This window comes from Peromyscus eremicus, chromosome 3 (genome assembly GCF_949786415.1).
Source record: "Peromyscus eremicus chromosome 3, PerEre_H2_v1, whole genome shotgun sequence".
Classification (NCBI taxonomy): Eukaryota; Metazoa; Chordata; class Mammalia; order Rodentia; family Cricetidae; genus Peromyscus; species Peromyscus eremicus.
Window position 1 is genome coordinate 27,167,773 of NC_081418.1, and position 18,137 is coordinate 27,185,909.

The following is an 18,137-nucleotide window of genomic DNA, read 5'->3' on the forward strand; positions in this document are numbered from 1 at the left end:
ACAAGCTTGTAGGGCATTTTCTTAATTAGTGATTGATGGGGGAGAGCTCAGCCCATTGTGTGATACCATCCCTGGGCTGGTCATCCTGGATTCTATCAGAAAGCAGGCTGAGCAAGCCATGTTGAGTAAGGCAGTAAGCAGCACCCCTCAATGGCCTCTGCATCGACTCCTGCTTCCAAGTTCCTGGCCTGTTTGAGTTCCCGTGCTGACTTCCTCTTATGAATATGAAATATGAAAGAAAGTGTATGCCAAATAAACTTTCCTCCCCAACTTGCTTTTTGGTCATGGTATTTCTTTTTCTTTCTTTTTTTTTAAGTTTTTTCTTTTCCATTTTACATATCAAGCATAGTTCTACCTCCCTCCCTTCCTCCAACTCAACTCCCATCCACTCCTCAGAGAGGGTAAGGCCTCCCATGGGGAGTCAACAAACTACGGCATATCAACTTGAGGCAGAGCCAAGACCCTCTCCTCTATATTGAGACTGAGTAAGGCATCCCTCTATAGAGAATGGGTTCCAACAAGCCAGTTCATGCACTAGGGATAAATCCTGGTCCCACTGCCAGTGGCCTCACATACTGCCCAAGCCACACAATTGTCACTCACATTCAGAGGGCCTAGTTTGGTCCCATGGAGGTTCCCCATCTGTCAGTCCAGAGTGTTCACAGCAATAGAAACTTTAAAGAAGACAACTTGGTACCAAGAGTAGGGCATTGCTATGACAGACCTAATGATGTTTGAGAGTTTATTGGGCCACTGATGGTGCATATCAAAACTGTGTGCTACTGTGATATCTACTCAGAGGTCCTCTGTACCATTCCACATCTTGAGCTGCTGTGGCGATTCTAGGGAAGAATTTAATAAGAAACTTAGCAATGGTTTGATCCCAGAGTTCAACCACTGGTTTCACACTTAGAGAGAAAAAGGACTGAGAAGCAAAATACAGAGCCTATGAGACTCTTTTACCAAATTTAAAAAGTAATTTACACACTGTCACTTATGTGTGTCTCTATTGTTTTGTAGAAAATACCATGACCAAAAATCAAGTTGAGTAGGAAACAGGTTATTTGGCTTACACTTCCACATTGATGGTCATCATCAAAGGAAGCCAAGGCAAGAACTCAAACAGGGTAGGAACCTGGAGGCAAGAGCTGATAAGAGAATATGGAGGGCTGTTATTTATTGGGTTGTTAAACATGTTTTGATTATCTTACTTTCTTATAGAACCCCAGTATTCTTTTATCATTTATTCACACCACCACCACTGTTCACTTCCAGTCTCAAAAGGCCCTGCAATCCCTATGCCCCACCTCTTCCTCCTCAGAGGGACTCTCCTCTTCTTGTCCCAAGTATGACCGGGAACTCCATGATCCATTCTGGCCAGCTGAATATGAACCCTGCCTCTCCAACCAATGTTCTACTCCACTGAACATCAGAGCACAACACAGACAAAATTCCCATAACACCCCAGACTACCAGCCAAAGAATGGCATCGTCCATAATGGGCTCAAAATCCCTTCCCCCATTGATCATTAACTGAGAAAATGGCTTACAGCTGAATCTTATGAAAGCATTTCTTCAACTGAGGCTCCTTCCTCTCTGATGACTCCAGCTTGTGTCAAGTAGATACAAAACCAGCCAGTAAAATGTGGTAGTGTTTTTGTTTACTTTATTATTTTTTTAAAAATCTGTAATTTACAATTTTATATAATAGAACCAATATGTTTCAAAAGAGATCAATTTTTAAAGAATGAAATGATAACTAAGACCTCTGCCCACAAAAGTAAGCATTTCCCATTTTTTCTGACTTCTGTTGACTCCCCTATTCTTTTCAATCATAGTCTTCATTTTCTCATTCTAAATCTGCCATGCTTTGGGCTTAGAGTCTCAACTTAGTACATGATTTATATGTCTTCTAAAAATATTTCTGGCACATGTATATGACTAATATACATTGAAGTTATACATATAAATCCAACTCAATAGCTGTATTACTCATCCTTTGTTATTTTTTCAATATTCTACATCTGTCAAGAGAGATGTTTTAACTTTTCCCCAAGTGATCCTCATCCTGTAACTTACTCCTATATTTCTTTGTAAAGAACTTTTCTTTTTTCTTTTTTTTTTGGTTTTTTCGAGACAGGGTTTCTCTGTGTAGCTTTGCACCTTTTCCTGGAACTCACTTGGTAGCCCAGGCTGGCCTCGAACTCACAGAGATCCGCCTGGCTCTGCCTCCCGAGTTCTGGGATTAAAGGCGTGCGCCACCAAGAACTTTTCTTAGTCCATCTTATTTATACAAAATAATTAATCTTCTTTGTGACATTTTCAGACATGCAAGGCACATGATTGGGTTCATTCCTAAGCTCATTTTTTTTCAATCCACTGACCCCCTTCCTCTTCCCAAACGGTGCCCTTTCTCTCCTCTATATCCATGTTATTTTATATGACTATTAAATGTCACCTGTGAAAGAACACATGTTGTCCTAGTTACTGTTCTATTGTGTGAGGAGACACCACAAACAAGGTAACTTACAAAAGGAAGCATTTAATTGGGGATTTGTTTTCACTTTCACAGGGTGAGTCTACGACCATGATGGTAGATGGAATGGCAGCAGGAGAGCAGGCATGGTGCTAGAGCAGTAGCTGAGAGCTTGCATCTGATCCACAAGAAGGAGGCAGAGAGCCAGACTGGACCTTGCTCAAAGATGTTTCATGATAAGTAAAACATCTCATCCACCAAGGCCATACCTCCTAAACAAGTACCAACTGGGAATCAAACATTCCAATCCATGAGTCTGTTAGGGGTGGGCATTCTCAATCAAACCACCACACATGTAATATTTGTTCTTTTGATCCTGAATTATTATTATTTTTTATTTAATTTTTTTATTTTTATTTTGCAATACAATTCAGTTCTACATATCAGCCATGGATTCCCTTGTTCTCCCCCCTCCCGCCCCCTTCACCTTCCCCCCAGCCCCCTGAATTATTTGGTTTTATATACAACATGATTATTTGGTAATTTTTTTTAATTCTTGAGGATTTCATACAATGTATTTTGATTCTATTCACCTACAATTTTTTCCCTTAATCTGCACTTCAGATATCTCTACCTCAGTACCTTCCCTGACTTCCCTGACTTCCCCCCAGCCCACCCCCCATTCCCACCTCCTCCAGGGCAAAGTCTCCCCCGCGGACTGAGATCAACCTGGTAGACTCAGTCCAGGCAGGTCCAGTCCCCTCCTCCCAGGCCGAGCCAAGCGATCCTGCATAGGCCCCAGGTTTCAAACAGCCAACTCATGCAATGAGCACAGGACCCGGTCCCACTGCCTGGATGCCCCCCAAACAGATCAAGCCAATCAACTGTCTCACCCACTCAGAGGGTCTGATTCAGTTGGTGACCCCTCAGCCATTGGTTCATAGTTCATGTGTTTCCATTCGTTTGGCTATTTGTCCCTGTGCTTTATCCAACCTTGATCTCAACAATTCTCGATCATATAAACCCTCCTCTTTCTCGCTAATTGGACTCCCAGAGCTCCACCCGAGACCTAGCCATGAATCTCTGCCTCCAGATCCCTCAGTCGTTGGATGGGGTGTAGCTTGAGTTTTCCTGCCTGGCCCACAGTCAGGACAAATCTCTCTCACCTGCCAGTCCCACAGCCGCTCAGACCTGACCAAGTAAACACAGAGACTTATATTGGTTACAAACTGTATGGCCGTGGCAGGCTTCTTGCTAACTGTTCTTACAGCTTAAATTAATTCATTTCCTTTAATCTATACCTTGCCACATGGCTCGTGGCTTACCGGCATCTTCACATGCTGGTTGTCATGGTGGCGGCTGGCAGTGTCTCTCTGACTCAGCCTTCCACTTCCCAGCTTTATTCTCCTCCTTGCCCCGCCTATACTTCCTGCCTAGCCAATGGCCAATCAGTGTTTTATTGATTAATTAGCAACACATTTGCCATACATCCCACAGCAATGGGGTTTCTAGTAGGACATTTAGGGTGTTTGGCCATCCCATCACCAGAGTAGGTCAGTTCGGGCTGTCTCTCGATCATTGCCAGCAGTCAACTCCAGTATGTGCTGTCCATATACCTCTGGATTAGAGGACCATCCACTGGAGCATGGTTGATCCACCAGTAGCCATATTCTTAAATAAAACCTACTCTCTCCCTCCTGCAGAAGCCATCAACTGTCAGTAAGTCCTCAGGTACGGCTGGGGGCTATAAGCCCCTCTCCCCACTCAATGCTAGAACGTTGATTGGCTCGATCTTTCATAAGCCCTGTGTGAGCACCCACAACTGCTGTGAGTAGTGCTGAATCTTTATATTTGTTTCTTTGATGTGGAGTACCTGAAGAATCCAGGAACCTGGAAAGGAACCATTTGTGAAAGATAAAAGAGAGGCCTTAATGGAGGGAAAAGACTCAGGTGACATGACAGGAAAGGGGGAATAATGGGGAGGGAGGTTTAAGTAGAGAGAGAGATGATATATTTAGTTCCTTTTATGGTAACTGAAATTCCTTTGTTTTGGTTTATTTTTTTTTTATTCATTTACCCATTAGTGAGAGTTTTAGGCTGATGACACAACTTAGCTGTTATGAAGAACGTAAAATAAACATGGGCATGTGGGTATCTCAGAAGTAAGCTGACTTTGATCTTTGAGGGCATGTACTCTATAGCTGGATCATATGGAATTTCTCTTTTAATCTTTTGATTCTGATTTCCAAACAGAGTGAAATAATTGACAGTCACACCAAGAGTCCTTCTGAGAACTGTCTTTTGAGTTCACTTGCACACTTAATGATCTAATGACTTATTCTCTTGATGTTTGTTTTAATTCTTTGTTCATGTTGAATTTTAAACATGTCAGTTAAACAGCTGGCATCAATTTCCTCCTCTTGTTTCCTCTGCTGATTCTTTACTTTGCTGTGCAACTTTTTTAACTTTTCATAATCCCATTCATCAATAACTCCATTTCCTGAGCTATTGGAGTCCTGTTGAGGAACTTGGCATTTATTACTATAACTTGAAGTATTTTCCTATGTTTTTCTTTCATACTTTATCTAATTCTTTTAAAGTCTCGTGTCTTTGGTCCATTTTGAAATGCAGTCTCCCTCACCTCCTTATCTTATAAATTCCATGGCCTCTTATCTATTGGATTCATTGCAGTCATCTAACGCAAATTCATGAATAATTTTTCTTTATATTTTCTATCATTTCTCTTCCATCTGGACTGAAGATCCTGGAAAGCAGACTTCTTATGTGTTTAGGTTCTACTGAATTCCTTACTTTTAGCATAATTGCTGGTCTATGAAAAGTGCTGATTTTATTTGTTGAAGTTGGGCAGATAATCATGTAGGAAAGAAGGAAGAAAAATTAGGCACTGCAATTATAATTTTTTTGAAGAAGTCTATGGAGACACAATCCTTTGCTATTTTATCCAAATTTGAAAGAAACTGTGACTAAGTTCAATTATTGGCCATACCATCACATTTATATGGTACAAAGCACTTCCATGGAAATATAAATGTACAAAAGAACAGGTAAGAGCCCCACCTGTTCTTTGAACCCTCCTATGCCCAGGGTTTGAACCCAAAGACCCACCCTGGTGACACCTCTTTCTTTTCACCTTCTACCCCCACTGCCCGGCTCCCAGGGCCCCTACAAAGGCAGATATCTGTCCCCTCGAGTACAGGAGATGCCAGTGAGAACAGGTAAGAGTCCCATCTGCCATCAGAAACCTCCCAAGCCCAGGGTTCCAATACCAAATACCCACCCTGCTGATGCCTCTTCCCACTTGAATGCCCACCCCAACAGTCTTCTCCCTATCCCCACCTCTGGAGCTAACTGTTATTTAGGTGCAGGCCATAGCAGTCAGAAAAGCCAGAATAGGTACAAGCCACACCAGTCAGAAGAGCAGAGACCGCCTGCTGGACCAAAGGCCACACCAGCTGCCAGAAGGCCAGCCCCCAACTCTGATAGAAACTCCCTACTAGACCAGAGGTCACACCATGCACTAGAAACACACACTACAAAGACCAGAAGACAAAAGAAGAAACAGAAACCAAGAAACAAAAGAACCATTCAACAAAGATAAACTCAGAAATTGGTGCTTAGGCCTATATTGATCCTAAACCCAGATACCTTGATGCCAGTATAAGAAAACAATCAATAGCAGTCAGGGCAATATGGCACCACTGGAGCCTATCTATCCTATTACAGCAAACCCTGAATATTCCAGCACAACAGAAACACATGAAAATGATCTTAAAACCACATTTAAGAACATGATATAGGTCCTTAAAGAGAAAATGAGTAAATCCCTTAAAGAAATCCAGACAAACACAAGCAAACCAACAAACCAGAGAGAGAGAGAGAGAGAGAGAGAGAGAGAGAGAGAGAGAGAGAGAGAGAGAAATGAATAAATTGCTTAAAGAAGGCCAAAAATAAAAAACAAACAAACAACAACAACAACAAAAACAAAAACAGACAAATGAAGAAAATGAAAAAAAAAAAAAACTGTTCAAGACCTGAATATGTGAATAGAAGCAATAAAGAAAACACAAACTGAGGGAATCTTGGAAATGGAAAATCTAGGTAAGCAAACAGGAACTTCAGATGCAAGCATCACCAACAGAATAAAAAAGATGGAAGACAGAATCTCAGGCAGAGAATATATGACAGAAGAAATTGATACAATAGTCAAAGAAAATATTAAATCTAAAAAAATCCTGAAACAAAACATCCAGGATATCAGGGACCCTATGAAAAGACAAAACCTAATAATAATGGAAATAGAAAAAGGAGAAGAATACCAGGTCAAAAGCCCAGAAAATATTTTCAAAAAAAAAAAATCATAGAAGAAAATTTATCTGATCTAAAGAAGGAGATGCCTATAAAGGTATAAGAAGCTTACAGAACATTAATAGATTGGACCAGAAAGAAAGTACCTGTACCACATAAAAACCAAAATACTGAAGGTACAGAACAAAGAAAGAATATATCTGCAAGGAAAAAAGGCAAGTAAAATACAAAGGCAGACCTAAGAGAATTACATCAGACTTTTCAATGGAGATTCTAAAAGCCAGAAGGTCTTGCAGACTCTAAGAGACCACAGATGCTAGCCCAGACTACAATACCAAGCAAAACTTTCAATCACCAGAGATGAAAAAAAAACAAGATATTCCAAGACAAAGTAAATTTAAACAATATCTATCTACAAACCCAATTCTACAGAAGGCACAAGAAGGAAAACTCCAACCCAAGGAGGTTAACTACACCCATGAAAACAAAGGAAATAAATAATCTCACATCAGCAAAATGAAAAGAAGGGAAGTGTATACACACAGCATGCACACATACACACACAGAGACACACACACACCACCACCAACAAGATAATGGGAATCAACAGTCATTGGTCATTAATATCTCTCAATATCAATAGACTCAATGCCCCTAAAAAGACACAGGCTAATGGATTCAAAAACAGGATCCATCCAAATACTGCGTACAGGAAATACACCTCAACATCAAAGATAGAAATTACCTGAGAGTAAAAGACTGGAAAAAGATTTTGCAAGCAAATGGATCCATGAAGCAAGCTAGTGTAGACACTCAACCATCTAACAAGATAGCCTTCCAGCCCAAATTGATAAAAAGTGATGGGGAATGACACTTCATACTCATCAAATGAAAAGCCCACCAAGGTGACTTCTAAATTATTTACATCTATGCCCCAAATACAAGGGCACCCACATTTGTAAAAGAAACCTTACTAAAGCTTAAATCACACATCAAATCTCACACATTAATAGTGGGAGAATACACTCTCACCAATGGATAGGTCATCCAGACAAAAACTGAACAGAGAAATAATGGAGCTAACAGAAATCTTGAATGAAATGGACCTAACAGATATCTACAAACATTTCAACCAATCATAAAAGAATGTACCTTCTTCTCAGAACCTCATGGAAATTTCTCCAAAATTGACTATTTACTCACTCATAAAGCAAGTCTCTAGGGATACAAGAAAACTGAAATAACCCCTGTATCCTATCAGACCACCAAGGATTAAAGCTGGTTGACAACAACAGAAACAACAGAAAATATACAAACTCATGTAAACTGAACAACTCTCTACTGAATGATCCTGGATCAAGGCAGAAATAAAGAAAGAAATGAAAGACTTCCTAGAATTCAATTAAAATGAATGCAAAACACACGAAATTATGGGACACAACGAAAGCAGTACTAAGAGGCAAGATCACAGCATTAAGAGCCTTCATAAAGAATTTGGAGAAATCTCATACTAGTGGCTTAACAGAACACCTGAAAGGTTTAAAACATAAAAAAGCAAGCTCATCAAAGAAGAGTAGACTGCAGGAAATAATCAAACTGAGGGCTGAAATCTATAAAATAGAAAGAAAGAGAGCAATATAAAGAATCAATGAACCAAAGAGTTGGTTCTTTGAAAACATCAACAAAATAGACAAACCCTTATCCAAACTAAGCAAAAGATGGAGACAGAATATCTAAATTAACAAAATCAGAAATGAATAGGAGGACATAACAGACACTAAGGAAATCCAAGATTCAGTAGGTCACACTTTATAAACCTCTACTGCATAAATTAGGAAATCTGAAAAAATTGACAATTTTAATAGATACCACTTATCAAAGTTAAATCAAGATCAGATAAACAAATTAAATAGACCTATATAAGGAAATAGGAGTCATTAAAAGTCTCCCAACCAAAAAAGCCAAGAACCAGATGGTTTCAGCATAGAATTCTGCCAGAATTTCAAAGAGCTAATGCCAATACTCCTCAAATTATTTTACAAAAAAAAAAAAATGGAAACAGAAGAAACATTGCCAAATTCAGTTTATGAGGCCATGGTCACCCTGATAATCAAACCACACAAAGATTCTACAAAGAAAGAGAATTAAAGACCAATTTCACTCACAAACATTGTTGTAAATATACACAATAAAATACTCACAAACTGAATCCAAGAACACATCAAAAAGATCACCCACTGTGATCAAGTAGGCTTCATCCCAGAAATGCTAGGATGGTTCAACATATGAAAATCTGTCAGTGTAATTCATCATATAAACAAACTGAAAGAAAAAGCCCACGTGATATCTCATTAGATACTGAAAAGGCCTTTGACAAAATCCAACACCCCTTTACGATAAAAGTCTTGGAGAGATCAGGGTTACAAGAGACGTACTTAAACATAATAGAAGAAGCTGATTGAAAAAATTAAATTAAATGGAGAGAAACTCAAAGCAACTACACTAAAATCAGGAACAAGACAAGGTTGTCCACTTTCTCCATACCTATTCAATATAGGACTTGAAGTTCTAGCTAGAGCAATAGGACAACTAAAAGAAATCAAGGGAATATAAATCAGAAAGAAAGAAAAGGAAAAAGTCAAAGTATTACTATTCACAAATGATATGATAATATACATAATTGACCCCAATATGTTAACCAGGGAACTCTTACAGCTGGAAAAAAAAAAAAACTTTAGTCATGTTGTTGGATACAAGACTAACTCAAAAAAATCAGTAGTCCTCCTATATACAAATGATAAACAGGTTGAGAAAGAAATCAGAGAATCAACACCCTTTATAATAGCCTCAAATAATATAGAATATCTTGGTGTAATTCTAACCAAGCAAGTGAAAGACATGTATAACAAGAACTTCAAATCTTTGAAGAAAAAAAATTGGAGAAGATGTCAGAAGATGGAAAGATCGCCCATACTCGTGGATTGGTAAGATCAAGATGGTAAACATGACCATCCTACCAAAAGCAATGTACAGATTCAATGCAATCTCCATAAAAATTCCAACACAATTCTTTACAGACCTTCAAAGAACAATATTCAACTTCATGTGGAAAACAGAAAACCCAGGATAGCTAAGACAAATCCTGTTCAGTAAGAGAACTTCTGAAGGGGTCACCATCCCTGATTCAAGCTGTATTACAGAGCTCTAGTAATAAAAAAAAAAAAAAAAAAAAAAAAAAAAAAAAAAAAAAAAAAAAAAAAAAAACTGGTATTGGCGTAAAAACTGACAGGTTCATCAATAGAATCTTATTGAAGACTGAGATGTAAATCCACATACCTCTGGACACCTGATTATTATAAAGAAGTCAGAAATATACAATGAGAAAAAAATCCTCAAAAAATGATGGTGGTATAACTGGATGTCAGCATGTGGAAGAATGCAAACAGATCCATATCTATCACCCTGCACAAAACTCAGTCCAAGTGGATCAAAGACCTCAACATAAAACCAGATACACTGAATCTGATAGAAAAGAAAGTGGGAAATAACCTTGAGCACATTGGCACAAGAGACAACTTCCTACATAGAACACTGATAGTGCAGGCACTAAGATCAACACTTGATAAATGGGAACTCATGAAATTGAAAAGCTTCTATAAGGCAAAGGACACTGTAAATAGTACAAAATGAAAGCTTACAGAATGGGGAATTTTTTTTCACCAAACCCACACGTGTCAGAGAGCTAATATCTAAAATATATAAAGAACTCCAGAAACTAGAAACCAAAAACCAAACAATCCACTTAAAAATCTAAACAGATCTAAACAGAGAATTCTCAACAGAGGAATACCAAATGAAAGAGAAATACTAAAAGAAATGTTCAACAACCTTAACTATCAGGGAAATGCAAATCAAAACAACTCTGAGATTTCCATTTGACACCTGTCAGAATGGCTAAGATCAAAAATACAAATGACAGCTCATGCTGGATAGGATGTGGAGCAAGGGGAACACTCCTCCATTGTTGATGGGAGTGCAAATTTGTACAGCCACTTTGGAAATCAATGTGGTGGTTTCTCAGAAAACTGGGAATTGATCTACCTCAAGACTCAGCTACACTACTCCAGGGCATATACCCAAGGGATACTCCATCCTATCTCAAGGACACTTATTCAACTATGTTCATAGCAACTTCATTTATACTAGCCAGAACCTGGAAACAATCTACATGTCCCTCAACCAAAGAATGGATTAAGAAAATATGGTACATTTACACAATGGAATATTACTCATCTGTTAAGAAAATTATGAAATTTGAAGGCAAATGGATAGAAGTAGAAAAAAAGTCATACTGAGTGAGGTAACCCAGACTCACAAAGACAAACATGGTATGTACTTGCTTATAAGTAGATACTATTTGTAAATTAAAAGATAATCATGCTACAATCCATAGACCCAAAGAGGCTAAGTTACAAGGGAGGCTTGGGGGTGGGGGGACTCATGGGGTATGGATGGGAACAAGGGGGATCAGGTTGGGGTGAAGATTAGGATTGGGGAGAGATTGTACTGGGAGTGATGACTAAAATAGGGTGTCATTTCTGAGGCAAAGTAGAAACTTCATGCAATGGAATCTCCCAGGAATCTGTGAAGATGACCCTAGCAAAGATTCCTGGTAATGAAGGATGCAAAGCCTGAGCCAGCCATCTTCTGAAACCAGGCAAGACTTCCAATGGAGGGATTTGTACTCCAACCCAGTCACAAAACCTTCAACCTGCAATATGTCTTGCCTATAAGATGTGCTAGGGTAAAGGTAGTTCAGAACTCATGAAAGTGGCTAATCACTGACTGGTCCAACTTGAGACCCATGCTACTAAAGGGAGCCCACCACTGACATTGCCTATGGAACCAAGAACAGAAGCTGAATAGCCCAGAGACTAGGATAGAACCAAACATGATCTGAAAAAAAAAGTTAATGAACTGATTTCTGATGATACTCTGCTATACTTGTATGCTGGAGCTTTGTATAATAATCATCAGAAAGTCTTAATCCAGCAACTAGTTAGAGCAGCTACAGAGGTCCACAGCCAAATATTAGATGGAACTCAGGGAATTCTGCAGAAGAGAGAGAGGAAGGATTATTGGAGCCAGAGAAGTCAAGGACACCACAAGAAAACAGCCCACAGAATTAACTAACCAGGGCTCATAGGGGATCACAGAGACTGAACCTACAATCAGGGAACTTGTGCAGCTCTGACATAGGTCCTCTGCATATATGTTATGGTTGTGTAGCTTGGTGTTCCTGATGGGACTACCAACAGTGGAAGCAGGGGCTCTTTTGGCCTCTTTTGGGATCCTTTTCTTCCTACTATGAAGGGATGTGTCATGTTTGATTGATATTTCTGGAAGGTTTGCCCTTTTCTGAAGGGAAACATAGGAAGGATAGATCTGGGGGAGGGGAGTTTGGAAGAAAGGGATTAGGAGAAGAGGAGGGAGGGGAAACTGCAGTCTGGATGTAACATGAGGAAGAATAATAATAAATAAATAAATAAATAAATAAATAAATAAATAAATAAATAAATATTTGTAAATATCCTGTCATATTGCAGAGATTATTAAAGAATAGTCACTAGGTCAGACTGTAGTTTAAGATATCTGATGAGCAAAAACAAGTAGTATTATATACAATATGAAATTAATCTTTCAAGAATTATTTTATTCGAGTGCATAGGCATGTCATATAAATTTTATGTATACCAGAAGTTTTCTGTCACATGTCTCAGACAGTTGTACAGTCTGGTCTGGTGAGACTCTGCCCAGCAGTTAGCATAGATCAACTTGATGAGTCTTAAACACACAGAAGGGCAGAGTTGAGTAAGACTCTGAAAAATATCTTAATTCTATTCTTCTAGTCCATTCTTTTCCATGGCATTTAAATTAATAAGAAAGATAAAATCAAGAAAAATTCCATATATTTCAGAAGCTAAAACACTTCTAATTGATATACTTCCAGATAAAAGAGAGTGACTAAATAAAAAGCTATGTATTGGTTATTGAGACAGATAAACCATGAGAAACATTAAAAATCAGAGGGAATGAATAAACAATGCTAAGAAAAGAAAATACATTTCTCATATAAAAATTTTATAAATATTATAGTATTAAATGAATAATGTTTTATAAATAAATTTAAAATTTTATATTTCCAGTTGAGTTAAATAAAATCAAGAACAATTCTTAGGGAAAAAATCAAATCAATAATAGAATTGACCCGAGAAGAGTAAAATATCCTGATATGATCATATCTGTTAAATTATCAGTCACCATCTGCACACAAACATGCTGATGCATGAGTGTGAGAAGTTAAGAACTGAGAGGTCAGGAAGGTATAGAAGAAGTTGAGCACTTGAAGACTACAAACAAGAAATGATAAGGATGTAGATTTAGTAGTGAACAACTAAGATCCAAGCACTGTTGTTGGTTGTTTTTACTCTTTTGAAGGGCCCACCATCTAGCTCCCAAATAAATCACACATGGAGACTTTTTTCTTAATTATAAATGTCTGGCCTTAGCTTGGCTTGTTCCTAGCCAGCTTTTCTTAAATTATCCCGTTTATCTTTTGCCTCTGGGCTTTTACCTTTCTTTTACCTTTCTGTATACCTTTTCTTTCCTTCTTACTTCGTGTCCGGCTACATAGCTGGGTGGCTGGACCCTGAAGTCCTCCTCCTTCCTCTCTAGTTCCTTGATCTTTCTCCTTCTTCCAAATTTCTCCTTCTATTTATTCTCTGTGCATGCTAGCCCTGCCTATCCTTTCTCCTGCCTCCCTATTGGCTGTTCAGCTCTTTATTAGACTGTCAGGTGTTTTAGACAGGCAAAGTAACATAGCTTCACAGAGTTAAACAAATGCAACATAAACAAGAATCACACACCTTAAAATAATATACTACACAGCAGTGTCTAGGGTGAAGTACAAAGGGTAGCCTGAGCATAACAGGCTTTTTCTTTTGGGCCACCAACCAGCTCCCAAACCATGACAGGAGACTTTCATTAGTTTTGAATGCTTGGTCTAGCTTACTTAGGCTCATTTCTGGCTAGCTCTTTTAACTTGAATTAACCTGTTTCTCTTTATCTACCTTTTGCTTTGGGGTCTTTTACTTTTTCATTTGTGTATCTTACTCTCACTGTTTCTTGTGTCTGGCTGGCAGCTGCCTGACTTCTGGCCCCAGACACGTCTCTCCCCTTCTCTTCATTCTCTTCTTTCTTCTCTTCTTCTATTTATTTTCTCTGCCCACCAGCCTTGCCTATCCTTCCTTTGCCTAGCTATTGGTCATTCAGATCTTTATTAGACCAATCAGGTGCCTTAGGCAGGCAAGCTGAAACAAATGTAACATATCTTTATACAATTAACACACATCCTTACATCATTAAACAAATGCAGCATAAAAAGATGTAACACATCTTTACATAGTCAAATATTTCACAACAGCTGAGAGATACATAGCAAAGCCCAGTCCAGACTCTTCTCCCCACTTCACAGAATAAGCAAGCAAGCAAGAAAGACTGGCAAGTTCAAAACGCCAATAACTCTGATTTAATAATTACATTTCACCCACAGGTATTAGAGTGCTAATATCTACCACAAACATGTTCCATTACACCTTAATTGAAATAAATTTCCCATCAAAGCTTTCACATCTAGGTAAGACTGTGATGATTATTTTCCCCACAGAAGCCTGCATAGCACCTTTCAATATTCTGGTAACTATTCGACAGTTACTGTAAGCTACATAGTAGGTCCTGATTTGAGTTCTCTGTGTTCTGTGACAAATGCATGAGGTGTCTTCAGCCATAGGGTCTTACTATCAAGTTCTAGTGGGCAACCCAGAGCAGTGGCAAGATGCTGTATTGTTTGGAGGATCTCTGGGACACCTCTGTTCAACGAATCAAGAGGAGACATCCTACTCCTGCCACTGAGCTTTTTATTTGACAACCTAAGGCTTTCAAGACATGCATAGTCAGAAAGGCCATGAGCCTTGGAGAAAATGAACTGGTTTCTGATTGGATTTAAGGTTGGATCCACAGAGGGAAAAACATGCCTGATACTGCAAATCTAACCAAGAATTCATAGTTGTGAAATCTTCAGGAACCAATTATGAACTGACTACAATATTTTGCTAATTGGCCATAGTATCAAATTTCTCTCTGAATGTGCATCTCTCTGCTTTCAGACCTCATCAAAGAGTTTCTTTGCATGGTGGATATGGTTAACACAGAAACTCAGCTGTTCAAATTCAGAGACATGATCCTAGAGTACTCAGCCATACTGGGACATCTTTATCACACTTCCTCCCCCAAACTCTGGGATCATTGTGGAAGAGGTAGTAGAAAGATTATAAGAGGACTAGGGCAAAACCATTTATTCTGGATATGAAAGGACTGCTGCACTCATGAAATCACAGCAGCTGCTGCTGCATGCATAAGAACAAACTGGTCAACATTTCAGCATGGAGAGATGGAGGTGCTCATGAGGCCCCACCCATAGCTACAGGACTGTTGAGTCTGTTTTCATTAAGAATAATGTTCCAATTTGCTTCATCACACCTATGTCTGGAAAGTGGGGAAGGCACAGGCAGGGAACTATTTCACAGGTGTTGAACATTTGTTTATGTGTTGTATTTAAGTAAATAAAGAACTATAAACTATTAAAATTTCAGGTAAAATTTAAAAAAAAAAAAGAAGAAGAAGAAGAATATTCCTGGTAGGTTCACCATGTTCCCGTGGAAGGTCCCACATAGAAATATATGGACAGCAGAAATCAGAGTTGATGGGCTATTGAGATAACACTAATAAAAGTAAGCAAACAAATAAACAAAAACAAAAATGTAGCAAATCTGGAGGTGTTTTACGGCTTAGACTATGTTAGGCTAATATGTTCAACATTCAAAGACAGGTAGCCCAAAATTTGTATAACTTCTAATCCAATAGATAAAACCAAGAATTGATTTTCTGCAACTCATATTACCTACACAAGTAAGTGATCAAATATTCTTCATATAAATAAATCACTTAGATATTCAAATTTAAATTTTAATGATTTGGATTATCTTTTGTTCTGCTTCTTTTAATTTTATAAAAATAAGATTTCTTGTCAGCATGTTTAAAACAGTTTCAGTTTACACAAAGCTTCAAAACCTCATCTGACTGTATTCATTTTGTACACATTTTGTCAAGTACTTGTATTAAGGATGTCTAAATAATTTTGAACAAAATATAGTCAAATTTTACAAGATAAGTCTTTAATCAAGTTCAGTGTCTTATAGGACATCTATTTCAATTTATAAATAATATATTCAGTAGATTAAATATTTAAAAATGCATTTGATGATGATAAGCAATTAGAATAATGAAGTAATTAAAGTCTGGAGTATTGCTTTATTCAATATTTTGAGTGTCACATTTTGTTGCAAATTATTTTATACTATAAATAATTATTATATATATATATATATCAATCACATATACACATGCTTTTTTGAGGATTTTTGTAAACTAAAACTGTTTAAAACATACCTAACAAATAAGCTTGTTTTTATAACATATTGTGGTGGTTTGAAAGAAAATGGTCCCCAAACACAGTGGTACTAATCAGAGGTGTGGCCTTTTTGGAATAGGTGTGACCTTGTTGAAGGAAGTGAGTCACTGTGGGGGTGAGCTTTGAGCTCTCTTATGTCCAAGCTGCACCCAGTGAGATGGACAGCTTCCTGTTGCTAGGGAAAAAGTACAAAACTCTCAGCTACCTACATCTTTAGCACTGTGTCACCTGCACACTGCCGTGTCTTACCACAATGATAATGGACTGCACCGCTGAACTATAAGTCATCCAATTAAGTGTTTTCCTCTATAATATTTGCCTTGGCCACGGTGTCTCTTCACAGCAATAGAAACCCTAACTAAGACAGAAATTGGCACCAGGGACTGGGGTATTGCTGTGATAGGCCTGATCATGCTTTTGTTTTAGACAATAGAGACTTTGTTAGGGTATTATTTCAAGTGATGCTTAATGGGTCATACTTGTAGAAACATGGAAGACAGTAGTGCAGAGATTACTTGAACTGTGGAGGATTGCTCAAGATTTTTCAGGGGAAAAAAATTTAGTATGTTGCCTAGAAATAATTCTTGTCATAGTTTGGTGAAGAATGTGGAGCTTTTGCACCATGTCTGGAGAGTTAGTCTGAGGCTAAAGTGAGTTTTGGATTCATTCCTTTGGCAGAGAAAAATTTCAAAACAGCCTAGTATAGACTCTATGTTTTGTTTACTGATGCTCATGCTTATAAGATTTACAATGAAAAAGAACAAGCTGAGCAAGAAAAAATAGAAAATGTACAGATTGAGGGAAAAAGTGCCACCAGGAAGTGGAATGGAGCTAACTCCTCTATTCAAGGAGATAAACCAGCTAAGAAATGGAATAAAGAGAGTGTGACCTCAGGGTACAATCCCACCCAGTTAAGTTTCCAACTTGTAAAAAGTAATTAAAGATAAGTTTAGAGCCAGGTCTGGTGGTGTTCACCTTTAATCACAACACTCACAAGGCAAAGGCTGGCAGATCTCTGAGTTTGAGGCCAGTCTGGTTTATAGAGCAAGTTCAAGAACAGCCAAGCTTGTTCAATAAAGGAAACCATGGAAAACAGAAAGCTGGTAAAGATGTAATTGAATGTTCCAGCCCATGTTCCAGGCCCATCAAGCAGCAGAACTTGGCAGTTTTGGCTATGTGGTTATGGCTTTAGAGTTAAGGACAGTAGAAGGGGCTATAGAATTTGATCTATGTCTAAGGAAAGCCACTGTGGTCAGGAGTGTATCAGAGGTGTCCCTGAATGGAGGCCTAGAGAGGCCATTGTGTGAAGCTGTGAAGTTGAAGCCTGGATTGCCTTGGAGACCTCAAGAGATGTTGGAGATGCCAGAGCTGTGAGATGTCTGCCCAAGAAAGCTGCTAACAGGGAGCGAAACCAGCCCAAGATAAAGAAGTGTGTTTCAGTCAACAAAGCTGAAAAGAGTTGGGAATCTGAAGATCATTTTGGCATCAGACATGGGGATGCAGAGGTAGGAGTTTGCCCAGCTCATTTTTGGTCTTGTTTTGGTCCAGTGTTTTCTCACTATGGTCCCTTCCCTATGTTTTGGAATGATAATGTATATATTGTACCATTATATGTTAGAAGTATGTGATCTGCTTTATGATTGTGATATGGCCCTGTGGGAAGAAGTGTGTCCACTGTGTGGGTGGGCTTTGAGGTCTCCATTACTCAAGCTATGCTCAGTGTGGTACACTGTTCACTTTGTTTTG